Genomic DNA, 16198 nt, shown 5'->3' with positions numbered 1-16198 from the left:
TAGCATGTATCATTAACCGTTTGGCAGGACAAAATATTAAGCTCACGATGGCCTAATTTAACTGCTTGGTGGATTATGTTTAAATCTTAAGATGTTGCTTTAAAAACAAAAACAAGATTGCATTTACTGAGCTAACACTGGAGGTGATGGATGTTTTATTTGTCGATATGACTTCCACAAAAGTGAAATAAGAAAGAAAATCTTTTGTAATGAGAAGCCAAATCGCAATGAGCCATGCTCGAACGATAAACCTGACTGTGAAGTGCCTGATGTTTTATTCACTCTTATTGCAGGAAACAAGAGGATCTTCTTTCATTATCAAGGGTCATTTACAATACCATAACGCATTTTGACGCTAGGGAAACCGTCCCATGATAAATTCTTTGCCGTGCCCTTCACAGTTGTCGTAGCAGGACCATAAACAGCATTTATAATAATCTAGCAGGGCGGCGCACCCAGCTCGCTGATTAGCATGCAGAAGACGAGGGGATAGGAAAAGTGACAGAGGCCACAGAGCTCATTGATATATCTTCATTGTTCTTCATCAGAAACACCACGAGCGGTGCAGAACAGAAAACACACATCAGATATTAACACTTTTGGGGGTCGCAGAGTCTTTCTGGAATTCTTCCTCGTGTTGTAGTAAATAAAAGATGTAAGACTGGAATCTGAACCTACATTAAATCATTATGAAATCATGCAGAAAAACTTCTCAGGGCACTCTGTGTGTGACAGTTTATATTATATTACAGTTTAAGCTTCAAAAAAACAAATAGCTAAATAAATATAAAGATTACATAACTTATAATTATATATCACATGATTTAAATACATTCCATTCAATTGAACCATTATAAATGAACCCACGCTTTCTTTTTCTTCCGTTTTGGCTTAATTTTGGTCACTCGTTAACCCATAAAGTATTAATAAACATGCTTCATCACATGATACAATTATAATAGTTTTACATGATAATGGGCTTCAACCTCATTCTTTTCAGAGTATAATGCTGACTTGCAGAAAAGACAAATTTTTGCTCTGACTCTGCATGAGCATCTTAAATTAGTTATTTAATTCCTTTCATGGACGGTACAATGTTCACCTAAGCATTTCCTGAGATGTTATTCTGTTTGTAGTGGCAAGACTGTTTCGTAAAGAAAACAAAGGACGAAAAAGTAATTAAGTTCAGTAATAAAATCTCAAGCATCATAACACGCAACATTAAATGCCCATCCAACTCCATCAATTACTCCAAGTGCTCACACACACACACACACACTCACACACACACATACACTCTTTATCCATCTCAGATCAGCACACGCTTTTGTGTGGATATGACAGTTCATCTCACTCGCAGATTCAGCACTCTGTTTTAATACACAGTAACATTCAATAAAATTCAATAAGCATTACCACCCTTGTTTTTAACATCTACATGGAGAGCCTGAAACCTAAAAAATGATGAAAGCATCCAGACATGTCTGAATCCAAAATCTGTGTAATATTCTGTCTGTGGAGATGGCTCCATTTGCCAATTTCTTTTTGGCGATTTTTGAGTTTAGAGTTGACAAGAAGTGAAGTGGGAGAGACAGGGGGCAGGATCAGGAAAGGTCCTCTAGCCGGGATTCAAACTCGGGACACCCATAGCACAATGGTGCTGCATGTTGGCACGCTGCCCGCAACTCCATCTGCCCAATTTCTGAAGGAAGAATAGATGTTTCCCTTTTTCTATTCAAAGAATCCTAAAAAAACATCTATCATGGTCTCCACAAAAATGTAAGCAGCACAACTCTTTTTGGCATTAACTATAAACAAATGTTTCTTCAGCAGCAAATCAAAATATTAGAATGATCTCTGAAGGATCGTGCATGTGACAGTGAAGACTGAAGGAATGGCTGCTGAAAAAAAATACATTTGAAAATAAATTAGCATAGAAAATTGTTATTTTAAATAGGAATAATATTTCATAAAATATCTGTTTTTACTTTTTTTAAATTAAATAAATGAGCATAAGAAACATCTTTCAGAATCATTAATTAACATCTTTAAAAATTCAAACATTTGAACAGCATAACTATTCCCCATTGTTTCATGTTGCTTTTATAATGGCTTCATTTGAAACAACGGCATTAAAATAAGCAAATAAGGAATCCGCCTTTAATAGGCTGAGAGGGACACTGCGCATGGCCTCTGCATAAGTTTACTTTGTTTTGGTTTTGGAAGGAAGCAGGGTTGTTCACTGTGGCAGGGCATTTATCTTATATTCATCAAAGGCCGCCCACATAACAAACAGCCGTACTTGTTTGATTTTATAAATAATTGAAGTCCACAGGGATTCACATTGTTTTAGGCCTAAATCTGTTGTTTACTGATAGTGTGTGTGTAACAGTGTGTTTGGATAGAGAGAGCGAATGAGAGAGTGAAAAAGAAGGGAAACTCACCCAGGGCGGAAGCGCTTGGCGCGGAAATGAAAGCGTCTCTGTTTGCAGGCTGAGAGAGAGAGAGAGCGCTGCACTCTCTTCGTGGCCACGGGGCAAGCACAAGTCCCCAACGAGCACTCAACACAACGTCTCCTCGTGACAGAGAGGCATCAAACAACCCATCTGAAACGAGAGAGTAAATATAGGCTAGATGGAACCAGAATGTTTTTTCTAGGCATATTGTATTTATATTGCACACAATGCTTTAGAAAACACTGTCACATGATCTCAGACTCAAGTAGCAAACTGTTAACAATTTTATCAGTTTTATCATTTTTGATACATAACCATCTCATATTAATGGCAGCTGTGTTAGTGACAGAGGCCCGAGGTGTTTCCGCCATTTGATGTTCTCTTATTTTCATTCTGTCATCGTGTGCACGTCACTCAAAATAAGAAATCAAGATATGACAATAAGTTGTTTCTGTATTCTTTTTGTTCTTTCATATGCAAGCTTTCATAAAGCTGCGGGGCAGCAGAGGGGGGAATCATATATTCATCTCCAAGATCTCTGTGAATGAACGTTCTTGGCCAGAACAACCTGTGCAGAAATTTCAGTCTCCAAATCAATTATTAGCACTGAGGGTTTGACACGCTCAAGTGGAATCAACAACTAGCATTAAGAAAAGTACAGAGCTGATATAAACAACACCAAATGAACTCTAGGCACCCCTGTCTATAAATTATACATGCAATCTAGCAAAGGGCGGGGTGTCACCAGAATAGGGTCCATGACAGAATCACAGCATCTATATGTAAAACAGCAGAGGCCAACACAATGCGTTGGTTGCATTGCTTTAAAGTGCACATAATGAGATGCATCTTCCCCCCAGTCTGTCTGCTTTTCTTTAAGCAATATTTAATAATCTCCATGTAAATATAAATGCATTTTTCTTTTTATTGTTTGCTGTTTTCTTATTCGATTACACTAAAATAGAGGTATTCCACTAAATATCTTTATCTTTATCTTTTCTTTGGTTCACAAAAAAAAGCTGCCTTATGAACCTTCATGTCAAGAGTCAACTTTCATAAAAATAATGATAGGTACATTCCCATTTACAAGTTTGGGATCTAAGATTTTTAAGTGTTTTTGAAAGAATTTATTTGATTGTAATAATAATAAAAAACTTAATATTGTGAAATATTATTACAAATGAACTGTTTCCCATTTTAATATATTTGTATAAAGTAAAAATGTAATGTATTCCTGTGATGGCAAAGCTGAATTTTCATCAGCCGTTACTCCAGTCTTCAGTGCCATATGATCCTTCAGAAATCATTAACTATGCTGATTTGGTACTTGAGAAACATTTCTTCTTATTATAAATAGTCCTTCATTTTTTTGTGGAATCAGTGAAACTGACATTTTTTAAGGATTCTTTGATGAATTCAAAGTTCAAAAGAACAGCATTTATTTGAAATTCAATTTATTTGTAAAATCTAATGTTTTTACTGTCACTTTTCACAAGTTCATGCATCCTTGGTAAATAAAAAATTTCTTTCAAAAAGTAATTAATGTCTACTAACCGATGTAAGTTTTGCAATTGTGTGGATAGTGACTGCATTCCTAAGGCAGAGAGGGATGGCATTCACTGGCTGTCCTCATCCTAATTACTCAGTGAAATAATTGAAATTAAAATAGCCACTGCATCCAGCAGCGCAAGGATGAGATCGTTCACCTCCGATAGCACCCGCACATCAATAATCAGATTATCAGTGGGCCATGGATAAACAGAAATAGCTGGCCTTAGCATATTTAAGAGCTACTTTAGCCGGCTGCTATTAACTCATCTCCCCAGTTATTTATGTCCCCTGCTTCTTAATAAGACTCCTGGCAATATTATTCTAATTATATCAGTCCAATCAGCAGTATTGCATGTCTGGCCTCATTTACATTTGCCAGTGCTTTGTCTTTCACAGTGTGATACTAATTCAATGAGACGTCTAACGTTTACGTTATATGTGGCCTGCAGAGTTTGGCCTCCTCTACCCTTCCAGTCCATTAGAACCGCTGTGTGTGTATGTGTGAGTGTGTTGTGTCGGTATGATTGGGTTTGTCTCTGAGCACATGACTGATTGATCAGGGTTGCTCTATGGCACAATTGAGTTTGCTTTGTAATACAAATATGTGTTTAGTTCTGTGAGGGTGTGCTGGCGGGCTATTCTAGATGCCGGCCCATAGCAATAGCCTGTAGCTGTTGTAAACAAGTTTCATTTCATGAAAAATCTTGCCTGTGAACATGTACAAATATCAGATGAATGAGTTAGGAGATGTATGTAGTGTTTTGGTGAAACTAACCAGGTTTAAACCAATATTCTACAACAGCTGATGTGAAGCCATCACAAAAGAGATAATATATAGGCATATGCAAATCAATGTAATTTTATAATAAAGTGTAACATTTTTGGAGCTTTCAGAAAAAAAGAGGGGGAATTGAGAGGAGAAAAGGAAACCTATAAGGAGAGGAGCAATGACAAAATCATCCACACTGATCACTTTTTCCTCCTTGCTTCTGAGGAATGACATTAATCTGGAAGATTAAAAACTGTCACGTCTGATGATTTACTACCATCCACCTTCAGAAAACACACAGCAGTGCACACTCTCTATTATTCATGCTCTTTCAGGCTGTGATCATAGCAATATAGTTGACCTGGAGGTCTCCATTACAATAACCGAGGGTCAGAATGTCGATGCAGTGTGCAGCTATGGTCTGTAGGTCTACACAAGTTCAACAATGCATGATCAAGACATCAAAAACCAATTGTTCAAATGACAAATATATACATTTTTGGATTCCTGTCATTCCTATGGACATACTTATTTGCAGTTCAAGCTGTAATTTTACCTCAATTTGAGATTAAATATAAACTTTGCTCGTTGAGGTTATGTGTTTTTAATGACATTAAATATGATCTAATTTATATGTTCATTTAAATATGTAATATATATATATATATATATATATATATATATATATATATATATATATATATATATATATATATATATATATATATATATATATATATATATATTAAACATTAATACATAGGCCATGACAAAACAGTTTCTTTTGTAGTTTAAATGCTTTCAAGTTTATTATTATCCAAAAATCACCTTGGAGGAAATCAACAGCAGTGCAGAGTATGAAAAGAAGACGAAACTTGAAATTCACTATAGCATCTATAAAGACAGCCTTCATGCTTTCAATGTGGAACTAGCCACAGCTAGACAGACCTTCTTCTCAAACCTTATAAACAGTAACTTAAACAACACTCGCACTCTTTTTGCTACTGTTGAGAGACTGACAAGATTCCCAGTGAAATGCTCTCCGACAGCAAATGCAATGAGATTGCTTCCATCTTTTCTGAGAAGATCAATAATATCAGAAAGGAGATTGGCACATCCTCAAGTTATGCAGAGGTCACATAGATTCGACCGCAATTTCAAAAAGAAGTGACTATGTCTGTTTTTGAAGCAATTGATAGCCACATTTTGGAAGAAATAGTACAGCACCTTAAATCGTAAACCTGCTATCTTGACACACTTCCCACATCTTTTTTCAAAAGTTTGCTTAACTGTTTAGAAGCAGATCTCTTAGAACTGGTGAACGCCTCACTTATTTCTGGGACTTTTCCAAACTCCCTGAAAAGTGCAGTTATTAAGCCCCTTCTGAAAAAGTGCAATCTTGATAACACCATATTAAGCAACTATAGACCAATATCAAATCTTCCTTTCATAGGTAAGATTATTGAAAAGGTAGTTTTTAAATCAGCTGAACAACTACTTAAACTCAAATGGATGCCTGGACAATTTTCAATCTGGTTTCCGAGTGCATCACAGCACAGAGACAGCACTCATTAAGATAATAAATGATATTCGCTTTAATTCTGATTCTGGAAAAATATCAGTGCTGGTACTACTGGACCTTAGTGCTGCGTTTGACACTGTCGATCATAACATACTTCTAGAGAGACTGGAAAACTGGGTCGGGCTTTCTGGGATGGTACTCGAATGGTTCAGGTCATACTTAGAAGGGAGAGGTTATTATGTGAGTATAGGAGAGCATCAGTCTAAGTGGACGTCCATGACATGCGGAGTCCCACGAGGCTCAATTCTTGCACCATTCTTGTTTTGCCTGTATATGCTCCCACTAAGTCGAATAATGAGAAAGAACCAAATTGCTTATCACAGCTATGCTTTATCACCAGCAGGGTGGATTATTGTAATGGTCTCCTCACCGGCCTTCCCAAGAAGACCATTAGACAGCTGCAGCTCATCCAGAACGCTGCTGCCAGGATTCTGACTAGAACCAGAAAATCTGAGCATATTACACCAGTCCTCAGGTCCTTACACTGGCTTCCAGTTACATTTAGGATTGATTTTAAAGTACTTTTACTCGTTTATAAATCACTCAATGGTATAGGACCTAAATACATTGCAGATATGCTCACTGAATATAAACCTAACAGACCACTCAGATCATTAGGATTGAATCAGTTAGAAATACCAAGGGTTCACACAAAACAAGGGGAGTCCGCTTTTAGCTATTATGCTGCCCACAGTTGGAACCAGCTTCCAGAAGAGATCAGATGTGCTAAAACATTAGCCACATTTAAATCCAGACTCAAAACTCATCTGTTTAGCTGTGCATTTGTTAAATGAGCACTGTGCTACGTCCGAACTGATTGCACTATGTATAATCATTTTCTATTCTTAACTGTTTTAAATTCTTTTTAAATCAATTTTTTTTATCATTTTGTTTTTATTGTTGTGATTATTTTTTTAATTCCTTGTTTTTATTGTTGTGATTATTATTATTTTTAATGACTATTTCATGAATGTCCAGCGCTCTCTCCACCCTCAATACCACGACTGAGGTGCCCTTGAGCAAGGCACCGAACCCCCAACTGCTCCCCGGGCGCCGCAGCATAAATGGCTGCCCACTGCTCCGGGTGTGTGTTCACAGTGTGTGTGTGTTCACTGCTGTGTGTGTGCACGTTGGATGGGTTAAATGCAGAGCACAAATTCCAAGTATGGGTCACCATACTTGGCTGTATGTCACTTCACTTCACTATGTAAAGCACTTTGAATTACCACCATGTATGAAATGTGCTATATAAATAAACTTGCCTTGCCTTGCCTTATCCATGGTTCATTCCTATAAAGGCTGTTATAGCTATTCAGTCTTTGAATTTTAAAGTTATTAAGTCATTATTATGGCTTTGTTATTAAATTGAATCGCTTTTTAATTTGTGTAAAAAAAAAAAAAAAAAAAAAAGACACAAATAAATATCAGTTTGTCTTCTAGAGCAGTGGTTCCCAAACCTGTCTTGGAGGACCCACTGCCCTGCACCTTTTGTATGTCTCCCTTATCTAACACACCTGATTCCACTCATCAGCTCGTTAGTAGAGACTGCAAGAACTAAATTGGGTGTGTCTGATTAGAGAGAAAAACAAAATGTGCAGGGCAGGGGGTCCTTCAAGACAGGTTTGGGAACCACTGTTTCAGAAGACTTAAAGCTGCTTGGAAGATCTGTTTGGCACTTATAGTTGGAAGGGGCAATTCAGTATAGTTCAAATTAATCTACTGCCCTCTTGTGGCAGTTGCCTGTGTACAGCTAGCAAAGTGTTCACAGCAGTTTACATGCTTACCTGTTTACATGTACAGCAGACAGCTGGGGTTTGTTTTTCTATTATGACCAGATGACTGATACATGATCCCACTTATTATAGGGCTACGTAGGAAATAAACAAAATAAATATATAAATATATTTTTATTATCTTGTTGATTAGTATAAAAAGTAGGCTAAGGAAATAGTCCACTACAATGTAAAAGAACAAAGGGTGTGCTGTGGCAACTACAATGCCAGCCAAGCAGTACATCAGCTAGCAGTACACACATCACATGTGAATCAAGTTTCTAGTTGTACTTGATCAATAATAATTGTTCATTCATGATACACCTTAGTTGTTAGTTTGTTCCTATAATTGTTAATCAGCTATGTACACTGTTGATCTTATTATCTCAAAATTCTTATCTACCAAAATTCAATGTCTAATTTAAAATACAGGTAAAATGCGGGTAAAAGAAAGAAAATTCCTTCATATCAACATAATACACTGTGCCCTATTTTTATGGACTTTCCTTAGAGTGTAGCATTTGACTTACCGTATTGTCCTGAATATAAGACGACCCTGATTATAAGACGACCCCCCTTTTTCCAGATGTACCTGTTGGAAAAAGGCTTTTTGAAAACCAAATCTTGTTTTTGTTTTTTCTCTCTCTGTAAAACACATTTATTATTAAATTATTTTCATATTGCATATTTTTCCAATTCTAATTTTTGTTTTGAAAGTATGGTAAATACTGGTAAAATGTATCAACAATGACATTGGAAAATTTTGATATACCATTGAAATAACAGGTAGCCCATCTGAATTATATAACAATTAGGCTATCCAACTCATAGTAGCCTACCAAAATGTTATTATCAGTAGAGGTGAAATCTTATTGTAGTCTTCAAATCTGGGTACTGTGTTATGTTTTAAAATCACTTACAGAGGAAATTTGGTCCCATCAGGCTAACATGACAGTCACGATCATGCTGCTGTAAGCTTTTCTTTTTCATTTGTTTTCATTCGCGATCTTTACAACACACATTACATTACATATTTCATGGCACACTCGTTTTATGCGTTTTTTCAGATGTATTTCCAAGGAAAAAACATCGTCTTATATTCGGGTCAATACGGTACTTCTAATACACTGCAAAAACTATAATTGTTAATAATGTGTAGTTTTACTAGTTATTTAGAACATACATAAAATGTAATTGTTCAAAAATTTGTCAACTTTTCAGTAATTCAATTTTAAAAATAAATATATATATATTTACAAATATATTAAAGGGGTGGTTTACTGCGATTTCACTTTTTTCATTTTAAATAGTGTGTAATGTTGCTGTTGGTGCATGAACAGTATCTGCAAAGTTGCTGCGCTGAAAGTTCAAAGTAAGCGGAGATATCATCTTTTAAAAATCAGGAAGTTTAAAGGGTTAGTTCGCCCATTTAAGACATGAAGTTGTATGCAATCCTTACCAGCACTATAGTGCATACACACTGACCCACCCTTTAGTCACCTCCCTGGTCAGAGTTCTGGCCGCTGGAAGTTTTTCAAGATAGTACTCGGTTAGTTTCCGGGCCTCAAAACTGTGCGTTTTTACGTGAAAAAAGTATTTGCGTTTCAAAGCTTGATTAATTTACATCACAAAAAACACGCCTGACAAAATTCATACCTCAGTTTTAATCGGCACTATTTTCTTTCCATTTCTATCAATCCGTGCTGCTGTCAACGTCAACAGTGCGCACGTTCAGATCAGCTGTTGATAGCGCGACTCGCTGACAACATGTCTGACTACGAAACTTCTGATGACGAAACCAATTTTAGCACAATGTCAGACGGAACAGATGATGATGAAAGTAATTTTAGCACAACGCCAAAGGGATACCTTTATGAACCGGAGTATACCGATGCCGAAGTTCAGCAGATGGAGATAGAACGGGAAGAGAGAGAGCGAGAGGACAGAGATGCAGTTGTCCAAGTTGATGCTGGGCCTACAGCTGTAGCAAGAGCCAGGATGAACGACAAATGGTGGTGCACTTGTTCAAATTGTCAAGTTATGCCAACAGAGGTTGAAAGCTATTGCTGCCACGAATGGGAACTCATCATGCCACAGCTGCAAAACCTATCGATTGACGAGGAGGCCAACGCAGCGTCTGTCTGCATTACATCCAATGAAATAGTTTTCTCACCAAATTGTACATATATCCCTATATACTGTTTTTATATTAGACTTCTTTTCACGTGATTTCCACTGGAGTCTAAACATCAGCTTGTTTACCGTACAGTTTAGACATTGGATCATAAAGTTAGTAAATAGAGCTTACCCGTGGTACTGGTACAGCAAAACTCTTTAAAATCATTTTTTTTATTTTTCCTCCTTGGTTGGGGATGTAATCGTCTTCGCTGAAGTGAGCACTGCACACACGGAAATCCTTGATTCTCGATATTTTAGCTCCCGCAGAGTAGCCGATGGCAACCAGCCAAAGCTGTCTCGTAGCTATATCCGAAACTGGAAAACGATGGAATCTGAACGGTGATCCCGGCACATTCTTGTGGTCACAGCCTGGGAATTTACAAGTTCGCACCATTGTTCATTTTCTACTTTTTATGTCGTTGTCATTCGATTGTGTAAACACTATGGAACAGCTGATCTGAACGTGCGCACTGTTGACGTTGACAGCAGCGCGGATTGATAGAAATGGAAAGAAAATAGTGCCGATTAAAACTGAGGTATGAATTTTGTCAGGCGTGTTTTTTGTGATGTAAATTAATCAAGCTTTGAAACGCAAATAATTTTTTCACGTAAAAACGCACAGTTTTGAGGCCCCGGAAACTAACCGGGTGTACTATCTTGAAAAACTTCCAGCGGCCAGAACTCTGACCAGGGAGAGGTGACTAAAGGGTGGGTCAGTGTGTATGCACTATAGTGCTGGTAAGGATTGCATACAACTTCATGTCTTAAATGGGCGAACTAACCCTTTAATGCCTACAAAAACGACTCATATGGGACTACAACGAGATACTTCCCGGGTTGCATACGTAAAAAACCCATAAATTTGCATCAAACCCCTCCCTCCGGAACATGCAAAAGAGGGGGCAAGGCCATGTTCTGCGGCTTTGTCGAAGAGGAAGAGTTATAGTGGAGAGTTGTAGTCATGCCGTCGAAACGGTGTTATTTTCACCCAGCTGTCAGGTCTTCTGTGTTCGGACTTCCTACGGACGCTGTAGTTCGTCAACAATGGTTAAAATTTATGTTTGATTATGTTCCTGACAATTACAATCCTAATTTAGCTCTCTGTGCTGCGCATTTTACGGAAGACAGCTTCCAGAATCTACACGAGTTCAATGCCGGATTCACACAGAAACTATTACTAAAACATGGAGCAGTTCCAACTTTAAAACCAGAGGCAGCAGTTGTTGGGCCACAACCTGTAAGTAAGATTTAATCATTTTAAATGTATTTGCATGTATAATTTCAGACGTAATGTTTTAGTTTTATTAAAGACGTAAACAAATGCCAACGCTGGCTTTAGTAGCCAGTTAGTTCGATGCTATTTTGTGTGTATAAGACAAACGTGTACGAACTTCAAAAAATTATATGTAATCACAACAGCAAACTTCCATTCAGAAACGTTTGTAAGAGCTGTGCTTGCGGAAGTTCTGCTTGACTCTCTTCATTACCGCTTTCTGGGTCTGATTCTGGCTGAAACTAAACATACGGCAATATTGACACCATTATTTACATTTGACCGCAGCACATGCAACTGTCGCCCGTGAAGGTAATGGGTGTGAAGTTTCCGGACAATGTGCAGTACGCAGTTTAGCCAATCACAACACACCAGCCCAACTAACCAATCTGAGCCCATCGCCTGTTTCTGAGGGAGTGGTTTCAGAGAATCAGGAAGTCAACCGGTCGTTCAAATGACAGAGGAGAAAGCGGCTTACAATGAAGGTGAAATATATGAAAAATAAGGCGTTTTTTAACAAACGAAACACGAATACATGTTATATTGCACCCCATAAACACAATCAAGCAAAGAAAAAAAGCAGTAAACCACCCCTTTAAATGTTTATATTATTTTTTACAAACAAATCTAAATGAACATATTTCAAATTATATTTGATGAGATTTGAGTCATTTCAATGTGCATTCTACACAATGACTTACATTATTTTTAATGGGCATTTTATGCCATTAATTGAGAGGAAAGCAGAGAGCAGACAGAAGAGTATTGGGTGGAGAGAGGGGAGTGGGATCGGCAAAGGACCTCGAGAAGGGAATCGAACTCGGGTCGCCACGAGCACAGTTGCGCTATGTGAAGGAGCACTAACCAAGAGATGCAGTTATGCCTTATTACATAATGACATCATCATCCAATGATATCACAACCTCATTTAGCAACTTCAGCAACAAATCGACCTGCCTTCAGCAACTTTACCTGAAAATTAGTTGGCAACACGATGTTGAAGAAAAAAAGATTGCTAAAGGTTGTGTTTATTGTAAGTGAGAGCTGTTGAAAAAGGGAGTTACAAGTTACAACAACTTTTGATCTGCCCGCCACTCGGTCACGTGGTTAAAATGAAATTAAATGAAATAAAATAAAACAAAATAAAATAAAATACCCCACTCAGCAAATTGACGCCAGCTGAGCAATAAGAACTGGCTCTTTCGGCTTCCAAGCTCTTCATTACACTAACACTTTTGACTTTTAATTTAACCAAATTTAGAAATTACCTGTTTATATATGAACATATCACTTAAATTAGGCTATCATTGTAAATTACAATGTGCAAAACAGTAGCATCCAGCAAATCTAGTTGTATATCTATTAACAATATAAGATTGTGCACTGACTGAAGGTTGTGCTTATGTCATGTGTATGAGCCAGAGACCGATTGCGAACACCAGAATGTTTTTATGTGACTGGTGGCAGGCAGATAGACACAACATTCAGTCAGTAAAATTTTATAATGATCATTTGTAATGATCATTTGTAAACATATATGTGTATTGTAAATAATATAATGGACATATACTTAAAATAATTGTGTAAGTAGTAAAACAATATAAATGCAAAAAAGGCGTTTACGTTTAGCAACGTTTTGAGTCCCCCCCTTTCCTCCTTTATCTCACCAATACACACACAAATCCAGTGGTAGTGGGAGAGAAGTTCTCCAGTAGTTATATGTAAGTAGGCTGTCAAGGCTATTTATTCACTATAAACATCGGATGAAGTGATTCTTTTCTCAGTAATTCTCTGAGTGATTATAAGGTTACCTATAACTTAGCTTGTTAATACCGTAGAATGTTGGATAGTAAGTCACCCACTACAAGTAACACATATTGTAGACTGTGTTGGGTTTTGCTCAATATGTTAAGTGCCAGATCAGTGGTCTTGCTGCAATTGAATATCTAAATAAGGGACGTCCTCAGTCCCAGACGAAACCTAAAATACTAAAATACATGCTGTGTACACATATCTATCCTTACAAGTACAATTTTGGCTGTATTATTTGTGTCCCCTTCAAAAATTGCTCTTGAGAAATTTTGTTTATTGTCCCCCCCAACTGTTAGATGAAATTTACCCCCTTGATTAAAAGCAGTGTATCTGTGTAGTAGAGTATTATGAGAGAAAGATTGACTGAGTGAGTGTGATTACCTGCATCTGATACAAAATTCATTCTTCAGCTCAATCTCATATTCACAATAAAACATTAGTTTGAATTAGGGCTGCACGATATTGGAAAAAAGTCACATTGCGATATTTAGTTTTTCTGCTATATATTGCGATATGAAAAAAATCACCAGATGACTTAGCTCTATTTGGCCACAGCCATATCACCCTGCAGCCCAAGACTGGTTGCCCATGGAAGCTAAGCAGGGCTGAGCCTGGTCAGTACCTGGATGGGAGACATCCTGGGAAAACTAGATTGCTGTTGGAAGAGGTGTTAGTGAGGCCAGCAGGGGTTGCTCACCCTGTGGTCTGTGTGGGTCCTAACGCCCCAGTATAGTGACGGGGACACTATACTGTAAAAAAGCACCATCTTTCGGATGAGACGTTAAACCGAGGTCCTGACTCTCTGTGGTCATTAAAAATCCCATGAAACTCATCGTAAAGAGTAGGGGTGTAACCCCGGTGTCCTGGCCAAATTCCCTCCGCTGGCCCTTGTCTATCATGGCCTCCTAATAATCCCCATCCACTTGATTGGCTCTATGACACTCTCTCCTCTCCACCTGTAGCTGGTGTGCGGTGAGCGCACTGGCGCCGTTGTCCTGTGGCTGCCGTCGCATCATCCAAGTGGATGCTGCACACTGGTGGTGGTTGAGGAGAGACCCCCCACATGATTGTAAAGCGCTTTGGGTGTATTGCAATACACAATAAAAAGCGCTATATAAATGCTTCATTCATTCATTCATTCATTCATATTTGAAATAAATAAATAAATAAAAAAAAAATCAATGATTGGGGTGATTTTGTAGGTGAGTAAATCAGCATAGGAAATAGACAAATTACAAGCACAGATAAATATAATAGAACAAAGATACAAATGAAATAAACAGTGCTTTATATTTTTCAGGTAAGTCTAATAGTATTCAGGTACAAAAATTGAATAATCAAATGTAAAATAACACTGCATAGTCTTCACTGTATAAATTAAATCTAATAAATCTGTGTTAAAGCTACAAAAGTGTGTTTTGTTGTTTGCTCTCTGTGTTTTGTTGTTTGATTAATATTCATGGCGCACTCCCTACGTACACCACGTCATTGTAGGGAAAAAGTCCTGCCCATTTGTGACAATCTCTGCCCCAATAGCAGACACAGCCCTGAGTGAGAAGCAACAGTCTGCCGAAAACAGTAATGTTTTCTTGCTGTAGCTGATAGAATGTCAGCGCCAAAGAGGCATTACAAGTGTTGTGTTTTGGGATGCCCCAATGAACATAGGAGTCTCCATAGACTCCCTCCATCTGAGCTGCTGAGAACAATGTGGTTAGATTTCATTTTTGAAGAAAATGACCCAGAAAAAAATTGTCAAAGTCCCCTATATGTTAAGGGATCAATACTAACGCTTTGTAAATACCATCTGAATACCTTCAGAGACTTATTTTATATCTTGTTGAAAGAGGCATAATAGGTCACCTTTAAGTCTGACGTGTAACATGTTTTCACATCCAAATGCTCTATAGGTTACTACCTTGGCATTCAACTGTTTAAACAGACATCTTCCAGCCAAGCGGAATTGAGTATTCAGACAGACCATGATATTAATAGAAATATACATATTCAAAATAAAAAAATAAAAAAAATCTAAATAAAGTTAATATATTAAAGTAAGGTTTGACTCTGAACAGCATTGACAGCCCACTGCTGCGTTAACGTGAGACTCTTATCGGGCGATAAAAAAAAATATCGCCGTTAATCTATTCTCAAAGTTGGGTTGGGAGCTGGGTCTATACTACGCAAGCTATGATGACTTTCACCCTGATATTTTAGCGCGGATGTATACCTAGCCGAATTGCACTGTAGGGGGCGAGAACGAGTCTTTGAACCTGTGTGTATGCGTGCTAACATGGATGCAGCTATGAAGCCGCCGGGTTTGCTTCAGGGAAAATTGATTTTTAAGAAGCTTCCCAATGGAAATCGGCAAGTCATTTCTGTCTCTACCTTACATGGTCGCGCTCTCTGTATCGCGCGCACAGCGGAGTTCCGCCCCGGTTCGCGCACACACACACACACACACATACACTGTGTATGATACACACACACACAAACAAACAAACGTAAGCGCATACACAAGTGAGCACACTCCCACTCCTATTTGTAAATATTAAGCCGCAAAACGTCTATTTAAATATGACTTCTGTGTGTCTCTGTGTTAATGTATGGCGCAGACGCACGGGTTTGTTCACTACTCATACAGAAGACCGCGAGACGCTTGCGGCGATATTAACGTCTGTCGTCTCACTAAATGAGGACATAAATACATGAACAACATCTCCAGAACTGCTCTGAGAGTCACTTCATGAGCATTCAAGCGTTTCATTTGAGAAAACTATCCTCACGGCAACCCGTCAAAATAAAAGT

General features: G+C 37.9%; 1 long non-coding RNA gene across 1 annotated transcript; it reads right to left on the bottom strand.

Annotated features, from left to right (window-relative positions):
* Window positions 1-1090: 1090 nt before the first annotated feature.
* LOC131543307 (uncharacterized) lies at window positions 1091-8226 on the bottom strand. The gene is made up of 3 exons (XR_009271874.1): window positions 8143-8226; window positions 2445-2606; window positions 1091-1901 (listed from the first exon to the last, which is right to left on the bottom strand). It is a non-coding gene; the product is annotated as an uncharacterized LOC131543307 (long non-coding RNA).
* Window positions 8227-16198: the final 7972 nt, after the last annotated feature.

This window comes from Onychostoma macrolepis, chromosome 07 (assembly GCF_012432095.1).
Source record: "Onychostoma macrolepis isolate SWU-2019 chromosome 07, ASM1243209v1, whole genome shotgun sequence".
Classification (NCBI taxonomy): Eukaryota; Metazoa; Chordata; class Actinopteri; order Cypriniformes; family Cyprinidae; genus Onychostoma; species Onychostoma macrolepis.
This window is presented reverse-complemented; position numbering and strand designations above follow the sequence as displayed.